The sequence below is a fragment of the Orcinus orca genome, chromosome 11 (genome assembly GCF_937001465.1).
Source record: "Orcinus orca chromosome 11, mOrcOrc1.1, whole genome shotgun sequence".
NCBI classification, from domain to species: domain Eukaryota; kingdom Metazoa; phylum Chordata; class Mammalia; order Artiodactyla; family Delphinidae; genus Orcinus; species Orcinus orca.
In genome coordinates this window covers 20,705,697-20,733,206 of record NC_064569.1, presented here as the reverse complement: position 1 = coordinate 20,733,206, position 27,510 = coordinate 20,705,697, and the positions used below count along the sequence as shown (strand labels likewise).

General features: G+C 38.3%; 1 protein-coding gene across 1 annotated transcript in view; it reads left to right on the top strand.

Moving 5' to 3' along the window:
* The window catches only part of LMNTD1 (lamin tail domain containing 1), a 455,425-nt gene that overhangs the window by 360,205 nt on the left and 67,710 nt on the right, over positions 1–27,510 (top strand). The window lies entirely within an intron of this gene.

Genomic DNA, 27,510 nt, shown 5'->3' with positions numbered 1-27,510 from the left:
CGTGGCCTGTTAGGAACTGGGCCGCACAGCAGGAGGTGAGCAGCAGGCAAGCAAGCGCAGCTTCACCTGTATTTACAGCCGCTCCCCATCGCTCGCACTACCACCTGAGCTCCGCCTCCTGTCAGATCAGCAGCTGCATTAGATTCTCATAGGATCACAAACTCTACTGTGAACTGCACATGCGAGGGATCTAGGTCACGTGCTCCTTGTGAGAATCTAATGCCTGATGATCTGAGGTGGAGCTGAGGCGGTGATGCTAGCGTTGGGGAGCGGCTGCAAATACAGGTTAGCATTAGCAGAGAGGTCTGACTGCACAGAGACCATTGTAAATCAACTGCTTGCAGACTCATAGCAAAACCCTATCAGTGAGTGGCAGGTGACAGTTAAGCTGCATCTGGGGGCAGGCTTTCAGTCAGAATCTGACACGTATTTTAGTCCGTGCGTGGCCCACCCATTATTTTATTTACCTCTTCCATCCGCGCCTCTTTCCCACACTGCGCACTTGTCTCAGTCACAGTTTTGGTAAGCCCACAAGCTAACCCTAGCCAAAATGAGTAAAAAACAAATGTTGCTGGAGAGCTTCTTTGAAAAGGGGAAAGACCTAATGATGAGACAGCAGAAGGCTCTAAGACTGCCAACAAAATGAAAGCTGTATTTAAAAGAAAATACCAAGAGTCCTACTTAAATCATGGGTTCACTGCAACAGGTGATTCACGTTCTCCAAGCCCACTTTGTACAATGTGTGGTGACCCGCTATCCAATGAAGCCAGGAAACATTCAAAACTGCTTCACCATGTGGAGACCAAGCACCCTGCATTAAAAGACAAGCCTTTGGAGTTTCTCAAAAGAAAAAAAAATGAACATGAAGAACACAAGCAATTATTGAAGGCCACCACCCCATCAAATGTGTCTGCGCTGAGAGCATCATTCTTAGTGGCTAACCGCATTGCTAAAGCTGAGAAGCCCTTAGTATTGGTGAAGAGTTGATCCTGCCTGATGCTAAGGACATTTGTCGTGAACTTTTAGGAGAGGCTGCAGTTCAAAAGGTGGCACGTGTTCCTCTCTCGGCTAGCACCATAACTAGACGAATTGATGAAATAGCAGAGGATACTGAGCCACAATTTTTAGAGAGGATTAATGAGTCACCGAGGTCCTCAATCCAGGTTGATGAGTCTACCGATGTTGACAACAAGGCAACAATGCTTGTTTTGTGCAATATATTTTTCAGGAGGACGTGCATGAGGATATGTTATATGCACTTTTGTTGCCAACCAACACTACAGCTGCAGAACTATTCAAGTCTGAATGTACATAACAGGAAAACTGAATTGGTCACTTTGTGTCAGTATATGCACAGACGGAGGTGCTGCCGTGACTGAATGGCTTTCTGGTTTCACTACTCAGGTCAAAGAGGTCGCTTCTGAATGTGAGTCTATGCACTGTGTCATCCACAGAGAAATGCTGGCTAGCCGAAAAATGTCACCTGAACTTAACAGTGTTCTGCAGGATGTGATTAAAATTATCAAACACATTAAAGTACATGCCCTTAACCCACGTCTGTTCACGCAGCTCTGTGAGGAGATGGGTGCAGAGCACACACGTCTTGTCTGATACACAGAAGTGAGATGGCTTTCTGAAGGTAGATTACTGGCCAGAGTTTTTGAGTTATGAGAGCTGCTCCAGAGATTTCTTTTAGAAAAACAGTCACCGCTGGAAGCACATTTCAGTGACACAGAATGGGTCGCAAAACTTGCTTACTTGTGTGACATATTCAACCTGCTCAACGAGCTCAATCTATCACTTCAGGGGAGAACGACAACTGTGTTCAAGTCGGCAGATAAAGTGGCTGCATTCAAAGCCAAACTGGAATTATGGGGGCGACGAGTAAATATTGGGATTTTTGACATGTTTCAAACATTAGCAGAGATTTTAAAAGAGACTGAGCCAGGGCCCTCTTTCTCCCAGCTGGGGCATGATCACCTGTTTCAGCTTTCAGAAGAGTTTGAGCATTACATCTTAACTGCAAAAGACACCCGAACTGGGAAGGAATGGATCCGCGACTCATTTGTGAATAATCGACTTTGTCCGTGCTAGAAGAGGATCAACTGCTTGAGATCGCAAATGACGGTGGCCTTAAAGGTATGTCTGAGACAACTTCAAATCCCCATACGTTCTGGATTGAAGTCAAGGTGGAATATCCTGAGATTGCCACAAAAGCACTGCAAAGCCTGCTTCCATTTCCAACATCCTGTCTTTGTGAAGCAGGGTTTTCTGCAGTGACGGCGACCAAAGCGACATCACGGAGTAGACTGAACATAAGCAGCACACTTGGGTGTCACTGTCTCCCATCAGCCCCAGATGGACCATCTAGTTGCAGGAAAACAAGCCTAGGGCTCCCACTGATTCTGCATGATGTGAGTTGTATAATTATTTCATTATATATTACAATGTCATAAGACTAGAAATAAAGTGCACAATAAATGTAATGTGCTTGAATCATCCTGACACCATCCCCCCACCCCACCCACCCCCCGCCGTCTGTGGAAAAATTGTCTTCCGTGAAACTGGTCCCTGGTGCCAAAAAGGTTGGGGACCGCTGCTCAAGGCCAAGCTTGTCCCTCCCTAGCAAGGTGACCTTGGGTAAACCAGTTAGCCTCTCTCACACAATTAATTTCTGATTGTTTCAGTTCTTTAAGTGAGAAAGATCATGAATATGTTGCATATGTTAGATAGATAGTCTATCCAATCTATATCTATCATCTATCTATCTATCAACGTCTATCTATCAATCAGTAAACTAGCAGCTTAATTCCTGTAGTTGCTGAAGCCTAAATCCCAGGAGCCATCTTGTCTCTTCACCTCTCACAGCTCACTTCAAATCTACCACTGAATTCTGCCAGCATTTCCTTCAGAATGTACCCAGAATCTGACCTTGTCTCATCGCCTTCATTGCACATTGTTGAGCCCAGCACCACGAGCTCTCCTTCGATGATGGCATTCTTTTTTTTTTTTTTTTTCTTTTAGCTCCTTCAAGCTATTTTCAATACAGAAGCCAACGTGGGCTTTTTAAAGCTGAAGTCAGATTGTTACCGAGCCTAAGCTTATACTGCTCGTCACGTGACAGGCCAATAATCGAGAGACGAGTTGTTGGGACAAGGAATAGTGACTTTATTTGGAAACCAAGCAAACTGAGAAGATGGCGGGCTCGTGCCCCAAAGAACCATCTTGCCTGAGTTAGTTAGAATTCAGGCTCCTTTTATGCTAAAAGGGGAGGGAGTAAAGTCAAACACTTCCTGGTTCCCATCTGCTTCCCGAAGGATGTGTTCATTTCTTCCTTCCTGCAGTCATTCACAGGTGGGCCTGGTGAGGATGTTTCCTGTGAGCTAAACAAAGGTATTTTAGCTTAATGCTTATTACCTGGGAAGTAGGGTTCCCAGAGATGGACCATTAGGTATAATTTAATCTTACAGGCAACATCCCTTTAGTGATTAACTTGTAATAGAATACAAATGTTCTTCCCTATTACAAGATCCTGTCAGTCCTTGGCTCAGTGACCCATCAGACCCTGAGGATCTGGACTCTCCATCAGTCTCACTCCTCTCCCATCACTCTCTAACCCCTCCCCCCTGCCTCTGGTCCCTCTGCCCCAGCCTCACCAGCCTCTTGCCAGACAGCCCTTGCCTCAGATCTCTGTATTGTTGCTTCCTCTGCCAGCAGAGCCTGGTTTACTAACCCAAGTTTGAGTTAATAAGGACAAAATATTAACATTGAATCACTGGGAATGAAAAAGGTATAGTAAATCTAGAGCACATTTAAGAGTGAGATATTATAAAACTCAGTGACAAATTGAAGCAAGGGGATTAAAAAGGGTAAAAATAAATCTATGTTCCTATATTAACTAAAGATTTTAAAATATTTTGTTATATTATTAAATAACATTATATATTATGTAACATAAAGTTTTTCAGGTATGGAATTAGTAGCATTTCAAAGTCAGCATTTCAAAGTATCTTCTAACTCTAAAATTCTATAATTAACCAGTACTAAAAAATAATTATGTAAATCAAATACAGATATGCTTTCCCACATAACTGTGCTTATAGAATATTGATGCAGTCTTAATTAAATACCAGATTTAGGTTACTGTATGTAAGAAAAAATTTTCAGCTATGTGGTCTTATGAGAAGTATTTTTCTACTTCCAGAAATAATTTACTGAGAACCAATGAACTTTTAATTTTCTTGCCTAGTGAGATCTCATTTTGAGCATTCCACCTTTCTCTTGAGAGACTGGATGTGTGTGTGTGTGTGTGTGTGTTTAATGAATTCACTAGTTCATCCACAAGCCAAAAAATTTAAATGGGTCACCGATTTGGGGCAACTCAGCTACCTATTATTTCTTGTATGCATAAAGTAAGACTGGTATTTTTTAAAAAAGGAACTTGTATTTCAACCTACATGGATCAGATAAAGAAAGGCTCTCCCTGCCTGTCCCATGACCCAATGCCAAGGAAAAAAAAAGTGTTTAAATAGTTCTAACTTCTTAATAGCCTATCCAGAGAGCAAGGCTTCTGCCTTTGCATCATGCTGCAGTTTCTTTAAAGCCGTATGTGCACAGCACGTTAGAGGAGCACTTGTTAAAAATGCAGATGCTTGGGCCTCATCCCAGACCTTCTGAAAGGGATCTCCAATGCTGGAGCAGGAATCTGCTCCCCTAGTTAACTTACATATGTTAAAATTTGAAGATTGCTGCATGAGCACCTAATGAGCATTGCTTGAGGATTCTAAGTCAATATATAGAAAATATTCCCTTAACATATCAGGCATATGTTTTGTGCTAGGCACTAGGCACTGTTAAGAGCACTGGGTATACAGTTGTTGTTATATTTATTGTTATTATTATTGTTATATAGCAGCTTTATTCAGAGGTCATTTATATACAGTACAGTTCACTCATTTAAAGTGTGCTGTTTAGCGGTTTGCAGTATATTCAGAGTTGTGCAACCATCCCAACAAATAATTTTAGAACATTTTAATCATTCTCAAAAGAATCTCCATACCCTTTAGCTATAAGCCCTCACCTCCCCAGCCCAAGGCAAACACTAATCTAGCTTCTGTCTCTATGGATATGCGGTAAACATTTGTGTACAAGTTTTTGTGTTGACATATTCTCTTAGGTTCTTACATAGAGTGGAATTGCTGGGTCAAATTGCAACTCTATGTAACTTTTAGAGCAACTGTCAAACTGTTTTCCAAAGTAGCTGCACCATTTTACATTCCTACCAGCAATGTTTGAGGATTCTGATTTCTCTACATTCTCACCGACACTTCTTATTATCTTTTTGATAATAGTCATTCTAGTATGTATGAAGTGGTATTGATTTGAATTTCTGCCATGACTATGTCAAGCATCACTCCATGTGCTTATTGCCCACTTGTATATATTCTTTGGGGAAATGCCTATTCAGATCCTTTGCCAGTTTTTTAAATTGAGTTATTTATCTTTTTGTTATTGAGTTGTAAGCATTCTTCCATATAGTCTAGATAGTCCCTTATCAGATATATGATTTGCAAATATTTCCTACCATTCTGTGGATTTTTTCATTTTCTTGATAATGTCCTTTATTACACAAAAGTTTTTAATTTTGATGAATTCCAATTGATTTTTTCTTTTGTTGCTCATGCTTTTGGTGTCATATCTAATCATCTGTTTCCAAATCTGAAGTCATGGAGATTTACTCCTGTATTTTCTTCTAAGAGTATTATAGTTTCAGCTCTTACTTAGATTTTTGATCATTTGAACTAATTTTTGTATATGGTTTGAAGTAGGAATCCAACTTTATTCCACTGCATGTGAATGTCCAGTTGTCCCAGCACCATTGGTTGAAAAGATTATTCTTTCCCTCATTGAATAGTTTTAGCACCCTGTAAAAAGTCAATTGACCATAGATGTGAGAGTGTATTTCTGGATTCTCAATTCTATTCCACCGATCTATATATCCATTCTTATGCCAGTACCATACTGCCTTGACTATGGTGGCTTTATAGTAAGTTTTAAAATCAGGAAGTGTGAGTCCTTCAACTTTGTTTCTCTTTTAAAAGATATTTTGGCTATTCTGGGCTCGTTGAGTTTCCACATGAATTTTAAGTCAGCATGTCAATTTCTACAAAGAAGCTAGGTAGGATTCTGATAGGGATTATGCTAAATTTGTAGATCATTTAGGGGAGTATAGCCATCTTAACAATGTTAAGCCTTCCAATCTATAAACATAAGATGTCTTTCTATTTATTGAGATCTTATTTAATTTCTTTCAACAATTTTTTATAGTTTTCTAATGCTATTGTAAATGGAATTTTTCTGAATTTTATTTTTAATTGCTCATACAAGTATATAGGAATAAAATTGACTTTTGCATATTGATTTGTATTGTGCAACCTTGCTGAACTTCTTTATTCTAATATTTTTTTAGCAGATTCGTTAGGATTTTCCGTATATAATATCATGTCATTTGCTAATAGAGATAGTTTTACTTCTTCATTTCCAGTTTGGATGCCTTTTATTTCTTTTGCTTGCCTGATTGCCCTGGACAGTACTTCTAGTACAATGTTGAATAGGCAAGAGTGGACATCCTTCTTTTATGGAGATCTGACCTTAGGGGGAAAGCTTTCAGTTTTCCCCATTAAGTATGACTTAAAAACAAAAAACACAAACAAATATAAAAAGAGTCTTACCCTTATGGAGTTTACAGTCTAATAGAGGAAACAGATAAGAATCAGGTATTTGCAAGCTCTCTCCTTTTGGGCTTTTGTGGAGGTTTCATTACATATGCATGATTGATTAAATCATTGGCCATTGGAGATTGAACTCAATCTCCAGCCCCTACCACATACCCAGAGTTCTGAGGGGTGGGAATGAAAGTTCTAACCTGCTAATCACACAGATGGCTCCCCTGGCAACCAGCCCCCATCCTTAGGTGGGGTCCAAAAGCCACCTCATTAACATAACAAAAGACATATTGATCACTATCATAACTTAGGCAATTCCAAGGGTTTTAGGAGTCAGTTCTGATTATACTGCTGAGAAATGACCATATGGCTGGTGTTATGTACTAGGGGTAAATTAAAGGCCAAAAACAGCTTTCTCTTTGTCAAAACAGGAACTACTATTTTTTTGTCCCTAAAGCATCTGGTTTTAAAACATCTGAATTCATCTCCAATGGAGGAATCTCTTTTGCTGATGAAATATGAAGAGCAGCTAGGCAGTACAGTTGGTTAGTCAGTTGTCAAGATTGGTAATGTAATCATAGTTATTTTATTTCTCTGACCCTCTGAACCTATTAGGACTAGGAAGGATCATTCTGAGACAAAGAAAATTTGAATACCTCTAAGTCACAAAATTTAGTAGAAAACAAAAATTGTCCCAAATTTATCACTCTTTTGATTAAATTCTATTATTCTAGGCATCTACTTGTAACATGGAAAATTGACAGATAGGAATAATTGATATTAAAAAGGGTTAAATCTAGGTTAGAAAATCTGTTGACTTTTATTTTCCCCTGACCTCTTTCCCTCTCTTGAAGGAGTGGTCTTCTATAATTTAATCCTGATTCAGGACCCTTCCACAGTTACTAAGATTTACTTTTAAGTCTTCAGATAATGCTACATTTATATACAGCATCTTTTTCAGCTCTGAATTTGGAGAAATTCCAAAGTCTATGTATATCTGTAGATTCCCAAGAGGTAAACCACAAAGCCAAAGGATCTTAGTTCAAAGAATAAGGAGGGCAAGTAACCTGAGGCCTCTGTGCCAACAATATCCACTACTTTGGCCCAAACTTCTCAATTATAGGACCTAGGTTGGGGCAGGAAGAAGGAGCAAGGATCCTAAGAAATCTTTCAGAATTATGCAGATTTTTCTTTAGTTCATACCTGTTTTTGCTGAAGCTGACAATGAGATTATTCTTAATTATAGAATCTTTTAAGTAAGTGATTGTTGTGATTTTTTATAGGTTCCTGAGCAATATTGTCATTTGGAGACAGGCCTCCCTAAAGTAAATTATGTCTTTGTATGCAATCTACTGATGAACAGGTATGAAAATAACAGCTGATTTAAGTTAATTGTTAAATTGTAGAATAAGTTTGAAAGTAAACTTTGCACATCAATTTGACCATCTTCTGTTGATACAGATATATAGACTGGGCTATTTAGATCTGAATAAATTGTGAAGCAGACGGTACTTAAAGGTGAAGGGAAGAAACCACCAAGTTTTTTGGCCACTCTAGCATCCTTGTTAAGTCTTGAAAAACATAGAGCTAACATATAATCTCCTTTTCCTCAGTAAGGAAACATTTCATATTTGTTGGCTACGGGGCCCATGATGCCAGGGTTTTTATATCTTCACATGGACAAGGAGGGATAAAAGTAGGGTAGCCAAAGAGATCGGGGGAAATAAAAGTAAACACATTATCCAACCTAGATTTAATCCTTTTTAATATCAATTATTCCTATCTGTCAATTTTCCATGTTAGAAGTAGATGCCTAGGATAATAGAATTTAATCAAAAGAGTTTGGAACAATTTTTGTTTTCTACTAAACTTTGTGACTTAGAGGTATTCAACATTTCTTTGTCTCAGAATCACCCTTCCTAGTTCTAATAGGTTCAGAGGTCAGAGAAATAAAATAACTATGATTACATTACCAACCTTGACAGTTGACTTACCAACTGCACTACCTAGTTGCTCCTCATATTTCATCAGCAAAAGAGATGCCTCCATTGAAATGAATTCAGATGTTTCAAAACCAGATTCTTTAGGGATAAAAAAAATATATAGTAGTTCCTGTTTTGACAAAGAGAAAGCTGTCTTTGGCCTTTAACTTACCCCTAGTACATAACACAGCCATATGATTATTTCTCAGCTGCATAATCAGAACTGGGTCAGTAACAGGCATGTTGTCCATCGTGATAGCTTATGTACAGCTTCTCTGGGATGCTACCAGGGAAACTGTACCTCATATGCCTTTTCTTGCTCTTTTTCTGGTTGGAGAGGTTGGTATTCAAAATAGAAAATTTATCTACTAACTTAAATTAGTTCCAAGGAGACCAAAGTTCACTGTTCATGCCGGATTATATCCCATGTCCTTAAATACATGATCTCACTTAGTTCTTGTAACAACTTTGTAAAGGAGGTATCTATTTTCTGTTTTTGAAGAAGAGGAAATAGATCTCGGTTAAGTAGCTAACCAAAGTCACATAGTTTTTGAGAGACAGCTCTCAATTCAATTTGAGGTTTGTCTGAGTCCAAAGGCCAGGCTTTTCCAACCTAGTTTCAAGAAGGAAAAGTCCCAAGGGTACCCAAACCACTTGTTATAACTGGCCCCCGAACATATCAAATCCATAGTGTAGCTTCGATCATAAAAGAGGTTGATGATCATTTGGGTATAAATCAGGCAAACTTCATAGTTATTAAGATAAAAGTAATTTTTTTGATAAAAGTAATCTATTTTTCAACGAATTACTATAAAGACTGACTGTCTACATATTATTAATCTCACCAAGCATACAGGGCACATCTGTGGTATTATGCCAGTCCCTGGAGATATGAGGATAAATAAGATAGCCTATACCCTTTATCTCACAGCGTCATGATAGAGATAGACCTGAAATAATGTCTATAATCAGGAGTTTCATTCAAGATGTTTACTAACTATACTGAAAAAGCACCAAGTAATCAGAATAGACACTGGCTATCTATAGCTAGTATGGCTGAAGTGCATACTTATTGCCTATCAGCTTTGCCTTTAATAATGTAATTGATACTCAAATAGAGAAATGTGGAGCATAGATGGATAGGGATGGAAGGCAGGGATGAAGGTGGTCATGTACAGCTACAAATGATCTGAACCTTGAAGGATAAGTGGGAGTTTCCATTGGACAAAAGAGGACAGGACATTTTAGGCAGAGGAAACAACTATAATAAACAAAGGCTGCATATGAGGTATCTAAAACAGTGAAATTTATAGAATCAGAGTGGAATAGTGGTTGCCAGGGCTGGGGAGAGGGGGATGGGGAGTTACTAATCAACAAGCATAAAGTTTCAGTTAAACAAAATGGGTGTGTTCTCAAGATCTTCTGTACAACGTTGTACCTATAGTCAACAATTGTTGACTCTATTGTACACTTAATTTGTTAAGAGGGTAGATCTCATGTTAAGTGTTACCACAATAAAATAAAATTAAATATAAATAAATAAACAATCAAACAAACCAAGGATGGGCAGCACTGAAAAATATCTAGTAACCTGCTGTGGTTAGATTATGGGGCTTGTGGGGAGTAATGGCTAGAGATGATGGTGGAGAGTCATTTAGGCCAAATCATGAACTAAGCTAAGAATTTTTTACTTTCTTCCCTGGGCATCAGAGAACTCAAACAATTACATCTCTGCTTCAGACAGTTTTGGTGATATTGTAGAGAATATACTAGAGGGAGACCATTTAGAGGCTATTTCAACAGTTTAGAGGAAATAGGATGTAAGTCTATAATGGTATTGTTGCAAAGAGAAGGGGATGGAGACAAGAGACATTTTTGACTATCTGTAATGGCTGATTGAGTATACTGAGGTGGAGAAGAAACAATCAAGGAGTCCAAAGCACTTGGCTTGAGCAGCGTTATTGATTTTACTTGAGATAGTACAGGCAGATGGAGATAATACCTCCAGTATGTTTGGAAAGTGAGCAAGATAATTATGTTGGTTCTGTACACAGCATGTCATGTGGAACACCCAGATGGTGAAATGAAATAGGCAATTGGAAATACAGATGACGGACAGTACCTGTTCTATACCATATGGATAGATATCCATATATATCCATATATATATGCATATGCATATTTTTTTAACTTAATAGATAACTCACAGCCTAAGGAGGAAACACTTTAAAACTAAGATATGTAGTTTTATGGTTTGAGTCAATTTATAAATTGCATATCATAATTTATAAATATCAAAAGTATTCAAAAACTAAGTTTGGCTTATTTGGATATCTCATTGAGCTAACAAGTCCAAGGTTAGATCTTGATTGCCTTACAAGTGAGTTTGATTAGCAAATATTCCTGAGACAAGTCTTTGAAAAGTCTTTTTACTATTTTGCTCTAGTGAATTTCAAGATTGCGTGTTGTCGTATAGTAACAGATGGCACATAAAACTCCAGTACTAAAAAAAAAAAAAAAAAAAAAAACTCCAGTACTGACTCAGCAAATGACAACCACGGGAATTGCTCAATATTGATGCATGGTCTGAATCAGCTCTAGTCCACTCCAATGGTAGTGAGTCTTCATTGGGGTATTAAACCGCTTCCTCCTTTACATGGTTTGGCATTAAACCAATTCACATATACATGTAATATGTTGTGTGATTAGTATTTCTAGTCATATGGAAAGCGTATTCTATTTGTATTTGGTTACCTGTCCTCACAGGGCTCCCCAAGGAAAAAAACTACAGAGCTGAGTAGTTTGTTTTTGGCACATTCTCACCTACCAGTGTCACTGCTTTCCCAACCTTTAGGCACCTAAGTCCTCAAACTTACTGTGCTTGCCCCAAGGCACCACTAAAGTATTTCACTCAAACCTGCCCTTTCCATGTGCCTGGACCACCTTTCCTCATCCTCTCTGGTGTCATTTAAACTCCCATTTAAGAAAACATCATGTTTTAGGGATTTAGGTTTATTCACAGTAGTATAAAAATGATCAGCTAATCGTCCCAGTGTGTGTGTGTGTGTGTGTGTGTGTGTGTGTGTGTGTGTGTACATGCACACATGTACACAGGTGTGGCCCATGATGTAAAATGTCTGCTTGCATAAGTGACCTGCTTCCTGTTGTGCTCTGTGAGATGGGGGAAGGAAGATAACTAAGCAGGTGGACAATCAGGCAGGTGAACAAAACAAGAAGCCTCTCAGTGGAGTGAAGTTGAGGCCCTAGTGGGTAGAAGGAGTCAGTCCATTGGGACTAGAGAATGGGTTTTCGCCATCCCTTCCCAAACCCCAAATAGTCTCCCACCATGGGCTTTATAAAACAGGACAATGAGACCAGCACAGACCCTGAAATGCCCTACCCTCTCTGAATCTATTTTCTGAATGCAGGGGTACTTCCTAATGGGTCTCTGGAAGAGAAGCAATTGGTCCTGGTCAAAATGTCAAAGAAAGAGAGGTTTGGTTTTACTTTTTATCTCCTTCACTGAGTTATTTGCAGACCTTCTCAATACTTAATGGAAACAATGTATTACATCAATTCTGTGATGATATTTTTTCACAATTTAACACCTCTGAAATTGAGATGCATCGTATGATCAATGGCAATCTATGACATTGGTGTTGCCTGGATTGAATTTCTTATATAAACATTTATTTCCAACAGTTACCTAGGGCCACTACCAACCTGAGACCACTTTAAATTTAATTATCTTCCTGAGTTCTTTTTACAGTACATTGGTGGTGTGAATGCAGACCTCATACCTATGTGAGTAATGGCTGTGGTTCAAAATATCAGGGGAGAGTTTTCTTTTCTCTCTTACCAGGCTAAGGTTGAAAAATTCAAGTTGTCCCTTGGGGATCCCAGCTTTATGCCAGGGTCTTTTATTAGATTCGCTATCTTGGATTTTTTTCTTGGTAGTAGATAAAATAATGGTATATCTTATAGCCAAAAGAATTGAAGAAATTTGATATTGGAATTGAAAAGGTTCGCCAGGGACAAACATTCTTCCCAGTTTCTGACCTATGAACAGCAACACTGCCTTCTTCAGATCTTCACTTGTCTTTCAAAGTCTGCCAACACCTCCCAGAAAGAACCGGGTAATCACCCTCCGGATGAATGATTCACTGTGCAATTTGTAGGTAGAATGGGATTTGTTAATTTGTAATTTCATCAAGATGTAATTTGTGAGTAAAGATGGTGATAAAGCTATAATTACCACTGTGGTGAATCCGTTCATTGCTTTTGCAGATACTTATAAGGTATCTATTCTGTCCACTGGAGAAGGAGCAAAGATGCCCAAGAAATGGCCCCTGACCTCGGGGAGCTTAGAGTCTATTATGATTGGATAAGGCATGTGCTAAACAACTGTAATGTAATGTAATGTATGTAATGTAATGTAATGTAGAATGTGATAATGCCATGGGAAAGAAATGGAAAACCTATCCCATGGATATTCAGGAGAGAAAGAAATCATTTTTAATTTGGGAGAATGAAAAAATACTTTATGGAAGATATGGGTAATAAATATTAAGAATAAAAATAATAATGACCATTTATTATTTTATTAAAAATAACCATTTAAAATGCTTTACTTACATTATTTTATGTAGTCCTCTATGAAATAGATGTTAATTCCATTTTACGTCTGAGAAAACTAGTTTTGAAGACTGAATAGATTTTTAGAGGCAAAAGCAGTGTTGGGAAGGGTGATACTTATCAGTGGGAATAGTCAGAACAAAGGCATGGATGTGGGAAAGCCAAGGGCACATACAAAGATACTACATAGATCAATTTGATTGGAGCATCAGATGAGTAAAGGCAAGTGATAAGAGAGATAAAACTGAGTATTTTGTTTTAGCTGGGTAATGGAGGAATCGATGAGAGTTGTCATGGAGATAGAATAAAATAAACTGATAGATGATTTATTGAATTCTAACAAAGGAGGAATATTTGTCAAAGATGAGGAAGTGATCCAGAGATTGAGTGTCTGGGTGAAAGTAATACTAGAAGAAATAGTGAGCACAAGAGAATATGGGACATCAAGGTCCTGTCCCAATGAGTTCAATTATAAATGTCCTAATACTGTCTGTGCCAATAGAGTAAGAGCTTAGGGGGGAGGGCTAAGCAAGGTGTGGGATATAATCAGTGGTGGTAGGGTTTATAAAGTCCTGAACATCAAGGCTAATGTCCATGGAAGGATAATCTTAACCAGAGTGCTTCAAACTCAAATCCGGTTCAGGGAGGTACCATGATGTACCAGAAGTGATCCTCATAGCATGGACCTTGGTGACTCATGAAGTAGGTGAAGACTGACTCTCATCAGGGAAGACTTTCAGTGCCCAACGAGAGAAGCTGAGAGCAAAACTGAGCCACAAGGAAGAGGACTGATTTATGCTAAAAGGGTTGATGAAAGCCACTTCTGCCCCGCTTCTAGTTACCAATCTCCTAGTGTACAAGGTTGACCTTTAATGAGGATACTCTGCATTCTAACATCTGGTAAACTGGCATAAAAATTGGACATCAGAGACCTAAGCAGAAGGACCAGCCAAAAAGCCTTCTGGCTGGGGCTTGTGGTCTTTCAATGAAAGACTGAAATGTTATGCTCTCCACCTATTTATGGATCTGTTAATTTCAAAGCACCCTGACCTCAGGCAGGAGGAAGTCAAGAATTACATTATTTCTAGACCTTGTTTGTTCACAGGGAAGGTAGCTGGTATCTCCTGCCAGCCTGAGTTCTCATTAATTCTAGGACTGGGTTGAGCTCTATTTCCATCCGGGAGGTCCTTAACAATTAGGGACAACTGAGTAGGGTTGGAAAAATCTGAAACTTGCAGTAGGCAGTTGACATTGCTGGATTAGTTTAAAAGGAGAGCATAAACTAGAGATTTTAGAGTCATAAAGATACAATGGTTGCAGGTATATTAAAAAAAAAAGGTGAAATTGTTGAAGGAAATAGGAAAGGGAAAAAGCAAAGAGAGGGAGGGCCAAAGACTGACACAAGGTGATCCTCTGAACTTGGAGAAAAAGAGGAGGAAGGGGAGTTGGACAAGAATTTGGAGGAAAAGAGGCCAAGAGAGAATGACATCATATAGAAACAGAGCAGGATTAAAGCCGTTAGATGGGTCTACTAGGAGGTCATTGTGATCCCTAAGAGCAGGCATGATTTATCCATGAAGGAACAAATCATATCACAGTGGATTTAATGTGAGTAAGCAGTAAGGAAATGAAAGCAATATAGCTTTTTCCCCCAAGAGATATTTGCCTGTGGAAGGAAAGAGGGAGGGAGGGAGGGAAGGAGAAATATGCTAGCATAGTAGCTCAGAGTTGAGAGAAGTTTTTCTTTTTGATTTTCAAATCTTTGAAATTTTGTCTTTGAAAATAATTTTCTCAAATTTTCATTGTCTTCCTGCTTCTATTTCATGCCATGGGATTAGATTCTTAGGGTCCTGGATTCAGTCCCTGCTGCCATGTACTAGCTTTACCTTTTCCATTAAGCACAAGCTGTATGATTTTGACAAGTTACTTAATAATGCATGTTTCATGTGCAGATGAACCATTTCACTTTGTTTACTTTGTGATCCTTCTTCCCAGGAGAAGATCTGAATAAATCAGTTGTCATCATTCAGGACAGAACAATACTTCTTTGGTGGGCCAAATGGCCCACCAAAACCTTCTCAGAGGCACTAAAATATGTGTACAAGGTTTTTACAAGAAAAACGATGATGAATCTAGAATAGTAATACCACCTTATACGTGTATTATTCTTTATACATTTACAAAGACCTTTCACAGGTATTTTCTTATTAAATTTGCATAACACACTGTGAAAGAAGGAGGAGAAGAGTGAAGTAGCCATAAAAAAGCTAGATAATGAGGCCAAATAAAAATTTCCAAGTAACAAAATAAATTTGAATCTCATCTTAAATTTGTCATAGAACATACAGGCTATAGGACCAGCTCTTTTGTCTAAGCACAATACTAAAGAGAATATTTCTTTTATTGACTGACGATACCAATATAGCAAATAGATGAACTAAAAGGCATAGAAATATTTTATTTAAACAATATGAGGATAAGGATTTAGTAAGGGCTGCCCAGGTACTTTGGACTAATTCTCCTACTGAAAACAAATAGAAAAGCTGAGAGAATGTAAGAGAACTAAAGACACCAGGAAACTATCAAGTCAGTCAAGCATCATGATTCCAAGACCCAGAAGAATGAAAAGACCCAGAAAGATAACCCATCTTTACAGCCATATTTGCCCTAAATTTGTCAGGTTATTTAGGAAGAATTGGTTGAGAAAATGAACAGAGATTTTACAGATTTATGGATATGGCGGACAAAAGTTGAGTTCAAGGTCCAACAAAGAGTAGAAGCACTGGTAACACCTCCCTCCAGACTTCTGGTTGGAACCTTGAAAGTCAAACCATTGGAACCTTAAAAGTCAAACCCTAGGAGTAAGAATAAACCAAACATAGATTGCCCTTCACAGAAACTGAAACCCAGCTTCAAATTATCTTAACCCCTGACTGAACTGATTTAGTTAATATGGACTTTCTAGTTTCCCTAGCTGCCTAATAGATACTCTCTAAAGGAATGTATCACTTTAGGCCTAAATTACATCTATAATTTTTTCATAAACTATGTTTGTTACTCAATGAAAAATACTCAAGGGCTTCCGTGGTAGCACAGTGGTTAAGAATCCGTCTGCCAATGCAGGGGACACGGGTTCGAGCCCTAGTCCGGGAAGATCCCACATGCCGCGGAGCAAGTAAGCCCACAAGCCACAACTACTGAGCCCGTGTGCCACAACTACTGAAGCCCACCTGCCTAGAGCCCATGCTCCACAACAAGAGAAGCCACTGCAATGAGAAGACCACGCACCACAACGAAGAGTAGACCCCTCTTGCCGCAGCTAGGAAAAGCCTGCGTGCAGCAACGAAGACCCAATGCAGCCAAAAATAAATAAATAAAATAAATAAATTTATTAAAAAAAATAAGAATACTCAAAAATATGAGGAAACAAGACAGGTGCCTGAACACAGCCAGAAATAATAGATATAAGGAACTTATATATATATATATATATATAAAATAATCTGGTAAAAAAAATGGGCAAAGGACCTGAATAAACATTTTCCCAAAGAAGACATACAGATGGCCAATAGGTACATGAAGAGGTGCTTAACATCACTAATTATCAGACAAATGCAAATCAAAATCACAATGAGATGTCACCTCACACCGGCTAGGATGACTTTCATCAAAAAGACAAGCAATAACAAGTGTTGGTGAAGATGTAGGGAAAAGGGAATCCTTGTGCACTTCTGGTAGAAATGTAAAATACAGACAAAATTTGCAAAAAAATGATGAATTTTCATATACTTCTCTCTGTAATTTTTATAATCAGTAGGGAAAATTGGTAAGGCTAAAAATAATTTGAATAACACAATTATTGCAATTAGTTTAATTGAGACATATAAAACACTGTACTCAGCAAATTCAAAGTATGCACTCTTTTCAAAAATACAGAAACATTTTTACAAAAATAGACCGTATGCTTGCCATGAGGTAAACTCAACAAAATTTCAAAGAGCTTAAATTATTCAGAGTATGTACTCTGAGCACAGAGGAATTTAGTTAAAAATCACTAACAAAAAAATAACCTGAAAATCTTCATATGTTTGGAAATTAAGCAATAGCTATCTAAAAGATTATGTAAATTTTAAAAATATATTTAAAGAAATGTTAATTAAAATACTACATAGTAAAATTTATGGAATAAAGCTAAAGCCATACTTAGTGGGAAATGCCATTAAGCCTTAACTGCCTATATTAGAAAATAAAAATAGGCTGTAAAGTAATTATCTAAATAGCAATCTCAAGTATTCACAAAAATAATAGCAAACTGAACCCAAAGAAAGTTTTAGAACGTATAATAAAAAGGATCAAAAGCCAGTGCTTGGTTCTTTAAAAAGACTGATTAAATTAACAAAGAGGAAAATATATAGAAGAGGCAAATAACCAATATCAGTAATGAAAAGGGAGAAAACATCACAGATTCCTTTTGAAAAAATTTTGGTAAAAACACAGCCTACCAGAAATCAACAAAGAAGAAACAGAAAATATAATCAGTCCTAAAACTGTAATTGAATTTTTCAAACTAAAATTGAATTTTAAAACTGCCCAGAAAGTAAAGTCCAGAACCAGAATGTTTCACCAGTAAATTCTGCCCCAGATATAAAGAAGTAATAATGCCAATCTTGCACAATTTCTTCCAGATAATGGAAAAAGAGAAAACACTTACCAACTTGTTTTATGAAACCAGCATGATCTTTCATTCTTTCTTTTTTTTATTTTTTACGAGGTAATGGCTATAATTCCCTGTGCTATTCAATATATTTTTGTTGCTTATCTATTTTATACATAGCAGTTTTTATCTCTATATCCCATCCCCCTAACTTGCCCCTTCCTCTTCCCTCTCCCCACCGGTAACCACTAGTTTTTTTCCTGTATCTGTGAGTCTGTTTTCTGTTTTACTACATACATTCGTCTTATTTTTTAGATTCCACATATAAGTAATATCATACACTATTTGTCTTTCTCTGTCTTTTTTCACTAAGCACAATATTCTCCACATCCATGCATATTGCTGCAAATGACAGAATTTCATTTTTTTATGGCTGAGTAATATTGTATTGTGTATATATACCACATCTTCTTTATCTATTCATCTGTTCCTGGACACTTGAGTTACTTCCATATCTTGGCTATTGTAAATAGTGCTGCTATGAACATTGGGGTGCATATATCCTTACAAATCAATATTTTCAATTTTTTCCAGATATGTACCCAGGAGTGGAATTGCTGGATCATATGGTAGTTCTATTTTTAGTTTTTTGACCATAACGTTTTCCACAGTGGCTGCACCAATTTACATTCCCACCAACAGTGTACAAGTGTTCCCTTTTCTCCACATCCTTCCCAACATTTCTTTTTTTTTTTTTTTTTTCCCCAACATTTCTTATCTGTAGACATTTTGATGATAACCATTCTGACAGGTGTGAGGCAATAGCTCATTGCTGATTTGATTTGCGTTTCTCTAATAATTAGCAATGTTGAACATCTTTTCACGGGACTGTTAGCCATCTCTATGTGTTCTTTGGGAAAATATCTGTTCAGGTCTTCTGCCCATTCCCTTATTGTGTTATTTGTTTTTTTGATATTGAATTGTATGAGCTGTTTATATATTTTGGATATAAACACCTTGTTGGTTGTCATCTGTGAATATTTTCTCCCATTCTGTAGGTTGTATTTTCATTTTGTTGATGGCTTCCTTTGCTGTGCAAAAGCTTTTAAGTTTAATTAGGTTCCATTTATTTATTTTTGCTTTTATTTCAGAGCCCAGCATAATCTTTATACCCAAACCTGACAAGAATATTACCAGAAAGCAAGATTAGAGATAATCCATTCTTTCCAAATTGATCTGTAGATTCAGTGCAATCCCAAACAAAATATAAGCTGGTATTTTTTTTTAATTGACAAGATGATTCTAAAAATTCACATGGAAATCAAAGAACCTAGAATAGTCATGATAGTATTGAACAAATTTTTTGAAAGACCTATATACTGTACTATAAAATTACCCTAATTATGACAGTACAGTAATGGCACAAGGATAGACAAATAAATTAATAGAACATAATAGAGACCCAAACACATATGGCCACATGATTTACAACTGAGGTACTATTGTCTTTCAATGGGAGGAATGCTGTCTTCTCAGTAAAGGGTACAGGGTCTACTGGCTAACTCTGTGAATAGAAGAACTAAACCTTGAATCCTTCTGCGTATTATGCACAATAATTAATTTAAGGTGGTTCATAAATATTAAAGGTACAAAAGTAAAACTTCCAGGAGAAAAAATAGTCTAATATTTCCATGGCCTCAATTTAAATAAATATTTCTTACATAGGACACAAAGTCATTAAGAGAAAAGATTGATAAATTGGACTTCATTAAAATCAAGAATCTCTAGTCATAAAATGCACCTTTCAGAGAGTAAAAAGACAAATTACAATCTGAGAGAATATATTTGTAATACATAAATCCAGCAAAGAACTTTGATCTGGATTAAATAAAGAACTCTTATAAATCCAAAAACAAAAGGAAAAGAAAAACATACACACACATTCTTACATACAAACAGAAGCAAGAAACTCCTGAAATATCCAGTAATTAATATAATTATTGAGCCATTAGGAACAAGTAAATGGCTAGATAATGCATACTGAGAATATATTCTACTCCTTGGCCTGGTTCACAGCCCTCCCTGATCTGGTCTCCCCTATCTATGTGACTCTACCTAGGACTGCACACCCAGGCCATCTCTCTGCCTCAGCCATTAATATGCCTACCCCATGTCTACCCCTGGATTTTGATGCTCGCCAGAAAAGTACATTCAACACTGTCTAGTCACAACAGACAATTAATATGTATTTGTTGAGTGAACACATGCATGAAAATATAAGATAATAAATGCCTTCCTTCCTGTTCTCTGCTTTTCCAAATCCTATCTATCCTTTGAGGTCCACACATATCTCAACTCTTCTGTGAAGTCTTTTCTAACCACAACAGCAAAAGTACTAATTCTTCCCTGAGTTCTTCTAGTTCTTAACAGAACTATCCTTTGATTTTTATCACATTCTGTCATGCATTATTTTTTCATATTCACAGATACTACTGCCCCATCAAAAGAATAAATTTCAGAAGAGCAAGGAACATGGCTGTCACCTATTTATATCATTGTACAGTGTTTGTCCAATAGTCTTTTTTTTTTTTTTTTGCGGTACGCGGGCCTCTCACTGTTGTGGCCTCTCCCGTTGCGGAGCACAGGCTCCGGACGCGCAGGCTCAGCGGCCACGGCTCACGGGCCCAGCCGCTGCGCGGCATGTGGGATCTTGCCGGAACGGGGCACGAACCTGCGTCCCTTGCATCGGCAGGCGGACTCTCAACCACTGCGCCACCAGGGAAGCCCTGTCCAATAGTCTTTTAAACAGTGGTGCTCTGTATTTTTCAGAGAATGATGGAGTATAATGATGAAGAATACAATCTCTAAAGTCAGACAGACCTGAACTCTGGCCCTGGTTCTGCCACTTCATAGCTGTGTGACTCTGGGCAATTATCTGACTGCTATAAGTGTCAGTTTCATCATCTGTGAAAGATGGATAATTACACATCCTTAAAAGGATGAAATGAAATAATATACATAGAGTACTTAACACAAATAGGAAATGTATGTTAAATGATAGCTAGTAGTAGTAGTATTCACTATTGATTATGGCTCTGAATTGTAAGAGCATTTACTCAGAGAATAAGGGAGAAACAAACATGAACACAGAACAATAACAACAAAACTAAGGATAATAGAACAGCCAATGAAAATCTCCAGTGTATAAAAATGTCCAGCTTGTCTTTCTTCTCCTACAAACTAATCTACATGTGACCAAAGGTTAGAGAGCTCCATTCCCTCACACTGCATGAATTTTCTCATTCCATCTCAGATGTCTGGTTTCTCACCTCTTTCTAACAGGCAGGGTCTCAAACAAATGACACAGGATAATTTCAGGCACGGTATTATCCACGCTGATAATTTATTTTCTGTTCCTAGTGAAGGTTAGAGGTGTCCTTTTCTTGCAAAAGACATAACGTGAACCTCGGGGTCCTTAATATCCTTAGGAGCCTCTCAATTTCTTCTGTTCTCTCATTTGCACATGAGGAGAAAAGCTGCTAGCCAACTTAAATTTAATTTACCAGTTTAAATTTGCTTGTACTTCAAACTGTCGGGAGAATAATGAAAGCAGCTTCATTTATGTAGACAGAACTATCAGGGGGGTTCTCAAGAGTAACGAATCCGCCCTTAGTGAACTGTACCCCTCATGGCCACCTATTGCCATCATCAGTCATGAATAATGCTGGCAGTAGCTACAACTGATCAAATTTGTTACATGTGCCCTAACCAGGGAAGAAGGGTTGAGGCAGGGTTGAGGCCCCTCCTCGCCTGGATGTGCTTCCACAGTGAGCTGGGCCAGGCTCCATTCAGTCATATATTTGTGCCTGATGCCATGGGTAGGGCTCACATTCAGGCTTCTAATAACTCTCTTTCACACTCCTTTAATCCACTGCTGCTCGTACTTGTTCCCACGGGGCACTAGTGTTCCATAAGCTGAAGAGAGGGACCGTTCGACTGTAATATTGAGTAATGATCGCCTTTACCCTGTGTGCAAAAGAAGAAAAGTTAATGGATCGCATGTTCTCAATTGAAATTGTTCTCCAATCCTTTTTTACAAGTCTTTGGCTCCAGACACCACTTTTCTGCTTAAGGTTGCCAGTCGATGAGAGAAGAAACTGAAACTGCAAATTCATATCCACAGGAAAACTCAAAACCAATCGTTTATTCTTGGCTCAGCAGTTTGTTGGGTGTTTTATTTTGTTTTAAAACGTGTGAGCCGGTGGTTATGCGTTTACATGGTATCCAAATAATATGAAGTGCATTTCCTGTTGCTAGTAAAAATATATAAAAACGGTGTGTAGATGAAGTAAAAAATATATTGAATATATTGTATTTTTTAAAGTATTTTACAGGAAAATGGTGTTCTGCAAATAAGAGCGTATGTTCTGGATCTCTGCTTTTCTGAAAAAGTCTGAGATGCCCTGTCTTAGAATAAGTATTTTATTCCTCTAAAGAACATGTGTAGAAATGATTCGTGGATAAAGGCTGAGCCTCAGTACATGTACCCTGTGTGTGAAGTAACCATGCAGTTATTTATGAACCATTGCTAAAACTGGTACATATGTCTGAGGATTCAAACCACTGTTTGATGTTTAGTATCACGTATGCAGACATTCTTAGTGCTGTTTGGCAATAGAATTTTGTGATTGGGAAGGGCCATGAAGGTATTTGAGCAAGCTATCTGAAACTCGAACCTCCCAATAAGTGGTCCTTTATCCTCTCTGTGAATACGTCCTGTAGGACCTTCACATGACCCTGACGTCAAGGTGAAATAATAGCATCTCTGTTCAAGGCTGTGTTATTTACACGTGGTTCTGTGTGAAGGAAATGAAGAAATACAGTATATTTTTAGACTAGTAAGATGCTTCACAATAGGAATTTATACTATAATATGGGTGCAAATGTGAAACTGTATTCCTATATGTACAAACTCTTTGAATCTTAGTGGAACATGTCATGTTTTAAATTGTAATCTTCAATTGCATATTACTCAGTTTGGAAATTTCCACCCATGGCCTGAGAGAGGAAGAAAATTCTCTTTATATATACAACCTTCATTCACACAAGACATTTTATTTATATTACTGATTTAATAAAAAAAATCCCCTACTGTGCAAATGTTCTCCATATGTGGAGACAGAGGTCCAGGATGCATAAAGCCAGTTCTTTGTGTTTTTCAACTTTAAAAAAATTATGGACATATAATATTTTGGGGCTTTTTGATTACTGAATATGTTGGTATTTTGCCACTTTTAATTTTTTCTTAATCAAGGTAAAAGCTCATAATATAAAACTCAGTTTTCATCATCTTATTTTGCCCTATATCTACTCTTATGGGGCTTCAATTTCTCATGCAAAATTCTGGTGTTTTCCCAATAGAGGATAAGGCCAAAGAGAAATGACAGAGTCCGGAAGTTGGGAGAGAGTGATCTGAGACCAGTGCGAAGAGAAAGAAAGGGACAAAGCTGGTTCGGGAGTAGGTAAATGGTTAGGCAGTTACCGTGGAAGGAGCTAGGAAGACATTGGACAGGAATTACAGCAGAGAAACAGGGAATATAGTGAAGGGGATTTTTTTTTTTTTCTTTCGGTACGCGGGCCTCTCACCGTTGTAGCCTCTCCCGTTGCGGAGCACAGGCTCCGGACGCGCAGGCTCATTGGCCATGGCTCACGGGCCCAGCCGCTCCGCAGCATGTGGGATCCTCCCTGACCGGGGCATGAACCCGTGTCCCCTGCATCGGCAGGCGGACTCTCAACCACTGCGGCACCAGGGAAGCCTTTTTTTTTTTTTTGCGGTACGCGGGCCTCTCACTGTTGTGGCCTCTCCCAGTGCGGAGCACAGGGTCCGGACGCGCAGGCTCAGCGGCCATGGCTCACGGGCCCAGCCGCTCCGCGGTATGTGGGATCCTCCCTGACCCGGGCATGAGCCGGGCATGAGCCCGTGACCCCTGCATCAGCAGGCGGGCTCTCAACCACTGGGCCAGCAGGGAAGCCCCCTTTTTTTGCGGTACGCGGGCCTCTCACTGTTGTGGCCTCTCCCGTTGCGGAGCACAGGCTCCGGACGCGCAGGCTCAGCGGCCATGGCTCACGGGCCCAGCCGCTCCGCAGCATGTGGGATCCTCCCTGACCGGGGCATGAACCCGTGTCCCCTGCATCGGCAGGCGGACTCTCAACCACTGCGCCACCAGGGAAGCCCGTGAAGGGGATTTTGTAACAAATGGATGTGAGACCAAATCCCGGCTCTGCCATCTATTGACCATATAACCTTGGAAGAGGTATTCATCTCTCTGAACTTCCACTTCCTCATTTGGGAAAATGGGGAGACTCCCATCTTCCAGAGCTGAGGTGAAAGAACCTGTGTGAAGCCTACTGAACCTCATAAACAGTAAGTGTTTCTGCTTTTCTGCTCTCTGCTTTCTGCTTTTCTGCTTTCAGCTCTATCTTGACTCTGTCCTTCCTGAATTAGAGACAGCCATGAAGATGATGCTATCAATGTGTGGAGTCTACACATTCCCAAATGATCCTCCGTTTTTTTTTTCTAAGAAGATGTTGGGGGTAGGAGTTTATTAATTAATTTATTTATTTTTGCTGTGTTGGGTCTTCGTTTCTGTGCGAGGGCTTTCTCTAGTTGTGGCAAGCAGGGGCCACTCCTCATCGCGGTGCGCGGGCCTCTCACTGTCGTGGCCTCTCTTGTTGCAGAGCACAGGCTCCAGACGCGCAGGCTCAGTAGTTGTGGCTCTCGGGCGTACTTGCTCCGCGGCATGCGGGATCCTCCCAGACCAGGGCTCGAACCTGTGTCCCCTGCATCAGCAGGCAGATTCTCAACCACTGCGCCACCAGGGAAGCCCTGATCCTCCCTTTTTACAACAGAGAATTTCAAACATTTATAGAAAAAATAAACAAACCCCCAGTACCCATTACCTAGCTTCAACTATTACAAGTCACTTCCATCATTTTCATCCACAACTCCATCCACTCCCTACCCTCTGTATTATTTTGAAGCAAATCTAGACATCATATCATTTTATCTCTAAATGTGTCAGTATGTATTTCTAAACAACAAGGAATCTTGTTTAAAAAATACAATCATAATACCGTAATACACCATAAATATTTAACATTTATTCCTAATATCATTAAATACCCAGAGTACTTAAATTTCCAATGTCACGCACTTTTTACAGTTTGCTTGAATTAGGTTATAAATTATATCCACAAATGACAAAGGGTGTCTTTTAAATCTCTTGATCTATTAGCTAACGTGCTTTTCTGTTCTCTGTATTTTATGTAAGTTAGAGGATTCATCAGATTCAGGTTGATTTTGTTATTGTTGCTACGGTTATTACCTATAACAGCCACATGAATACACCAAGTGGTATTGCCATTGATGATGTAATTTTTCCAAACTGATGAAAAATTATTGGAAAAGGTCTGAACAAACCAATCTATAACCTTCCCTCAATGTAAGTAATTGTGTACAAAATAATTAAAAGTGTACAAAAATATTTTGCATTTATATGTAATATGGAGCTAGGCTTTAGGCTCAAATAATTATAAACTATTTTTCATCTACATGAATGTCTGGCAAGTCATGTGGTGTGTGGGAAAATTCTTTGCCAAGTAGGATTATCTGCCACATTTCAGAAAATCTAGCATTTCTGGATCCTGTCTGCTAAATGCCAGTTAGCACCCCACCAAATCTTTATAACTACTATTAATGTCCCTTCATATTTACAAAATTCCCGCTATGATTCACTTCAACTCCTTTTGAAAACCACTGGCTTAGTTTGAGAAGCAGTAAAAGAGGAAATTGATTTTAATTGCATATATGCTCTAATTTGGAGAAGGGAAATAAGGAAAATATCCTGTGTGGGAAATAACTATTGAAATGTTCACAATTTCAAAGCTTTTCAAAGTTTTTCTCAGTTGACAGAATTTTGTTTCTCCAAACTATGCTGGAAAATGTGGATAGGTGCTCTGATAAAACAAATGAGGTCATAATGACATCATGCTAACATATGTGGTTCAAGTACAGAAATTTTTACAGCTAGGAAACCATCCAGACAGGTAGATTTAGGGAAACTGGGACAGTGGCACGAAATAATAAATCCATTTTTAATTCTTTTCTAAACATAAGTGTAAATTTATAAATCTCTTTATGCTGTATTTATGCAATTGGCCTATAATGCTGATAAGGAATTTCTCTTTATCTCTGAGATGCAGAAAATAGTCAAATGTTTACTCTCCTCTCGTTTACTTGCCTCATTATGTGATATACTTCTTGCCTTTTTCTTTTATTAAAAGAGTTACTTTCTTCATTGTCCTTTGTATTTAAATACTGTTCATCATTCCAAGATGGAAGCCATTTTCCTTTTTTTTTAAGATATACATCTATATATTTTATGTTTTTTTTAACATCTTTATCGGAGTATAATTGCTTTACAATGGTGTGTTAGTTTCTGCTTTATAACAAAGTGAATCAGCCATACATATACATATATCCCCATATCCCCTCCCTCTTGCCTCTCCCTCCCACCCTGCCTATCCCACCCCTATAGGTGATCACAAAGCACCGAGCTGATCTCCCTATGCTACGTGGCTGTTTCCCACTAGCTATCAATTTTACATTTGGTAGTGTATATATGTCCATGCCACTCTCTCACTTCGTCCCGGCTTACCCTTCCCCCTCCCCGTGTCCTCAAGTCCATTCTCTAGTAGGTCTGCGTCTTTACTCCTGTCCTGCCCTTAGGTTCTTCATGACCATTTTTTTTTTTTAGATTCCATATATATGTGTTAGCATATGGTATTTGTTTTTCTCTATATGACTTACTTCACTCTGTATTACAGACTCTAGGTCCATCCACCTCACTGCAAATAACTCGATTTCATTTCTTTTTATGGCTGAGTAATATTCCATTGTATATGTATGCCACACCTTCTTTATCCATTCATCTGTCGATGGACACTTAGGTTGCTTCCATGTCCTGGCTATTGTAAATATAGCTGCAATGAACATTGTGGTACATGACTCTTTTTGAGTTATGGTTTTCTCAGTGTATATGCCCAGTAGAGGGATTGCTGTGTCACATGGTAGATCTATTTTTAGTTTTTTGGAAGCCATTTTCTAATCTAAATTGGAAGATATTTTATCATTATTCCTTGAAGTGGGAATTATTTGTTCATAGTAACTTGCTGGTTCCTGGTACACAGTAGATGCTTATTTAAATATTTATTGAATGAACTTACTCATCCAGTAATCATCATCATTCTGTATCTTATTACTGTGTACAATCATTTACTTTCATACGGGTTAATTTTATTCCCGTGCCATTATTATCATGACACAAGATAGAATCTGAATTAAGTGATTTCTTCTAAATCATATTGCTGGTGTAACTAGAAGAATTTAGAACTCCTGGCTTTGATTTCACTGTTTCTACCAATAGGTTTCTTTTCGCCTTAAAATATATAAGTT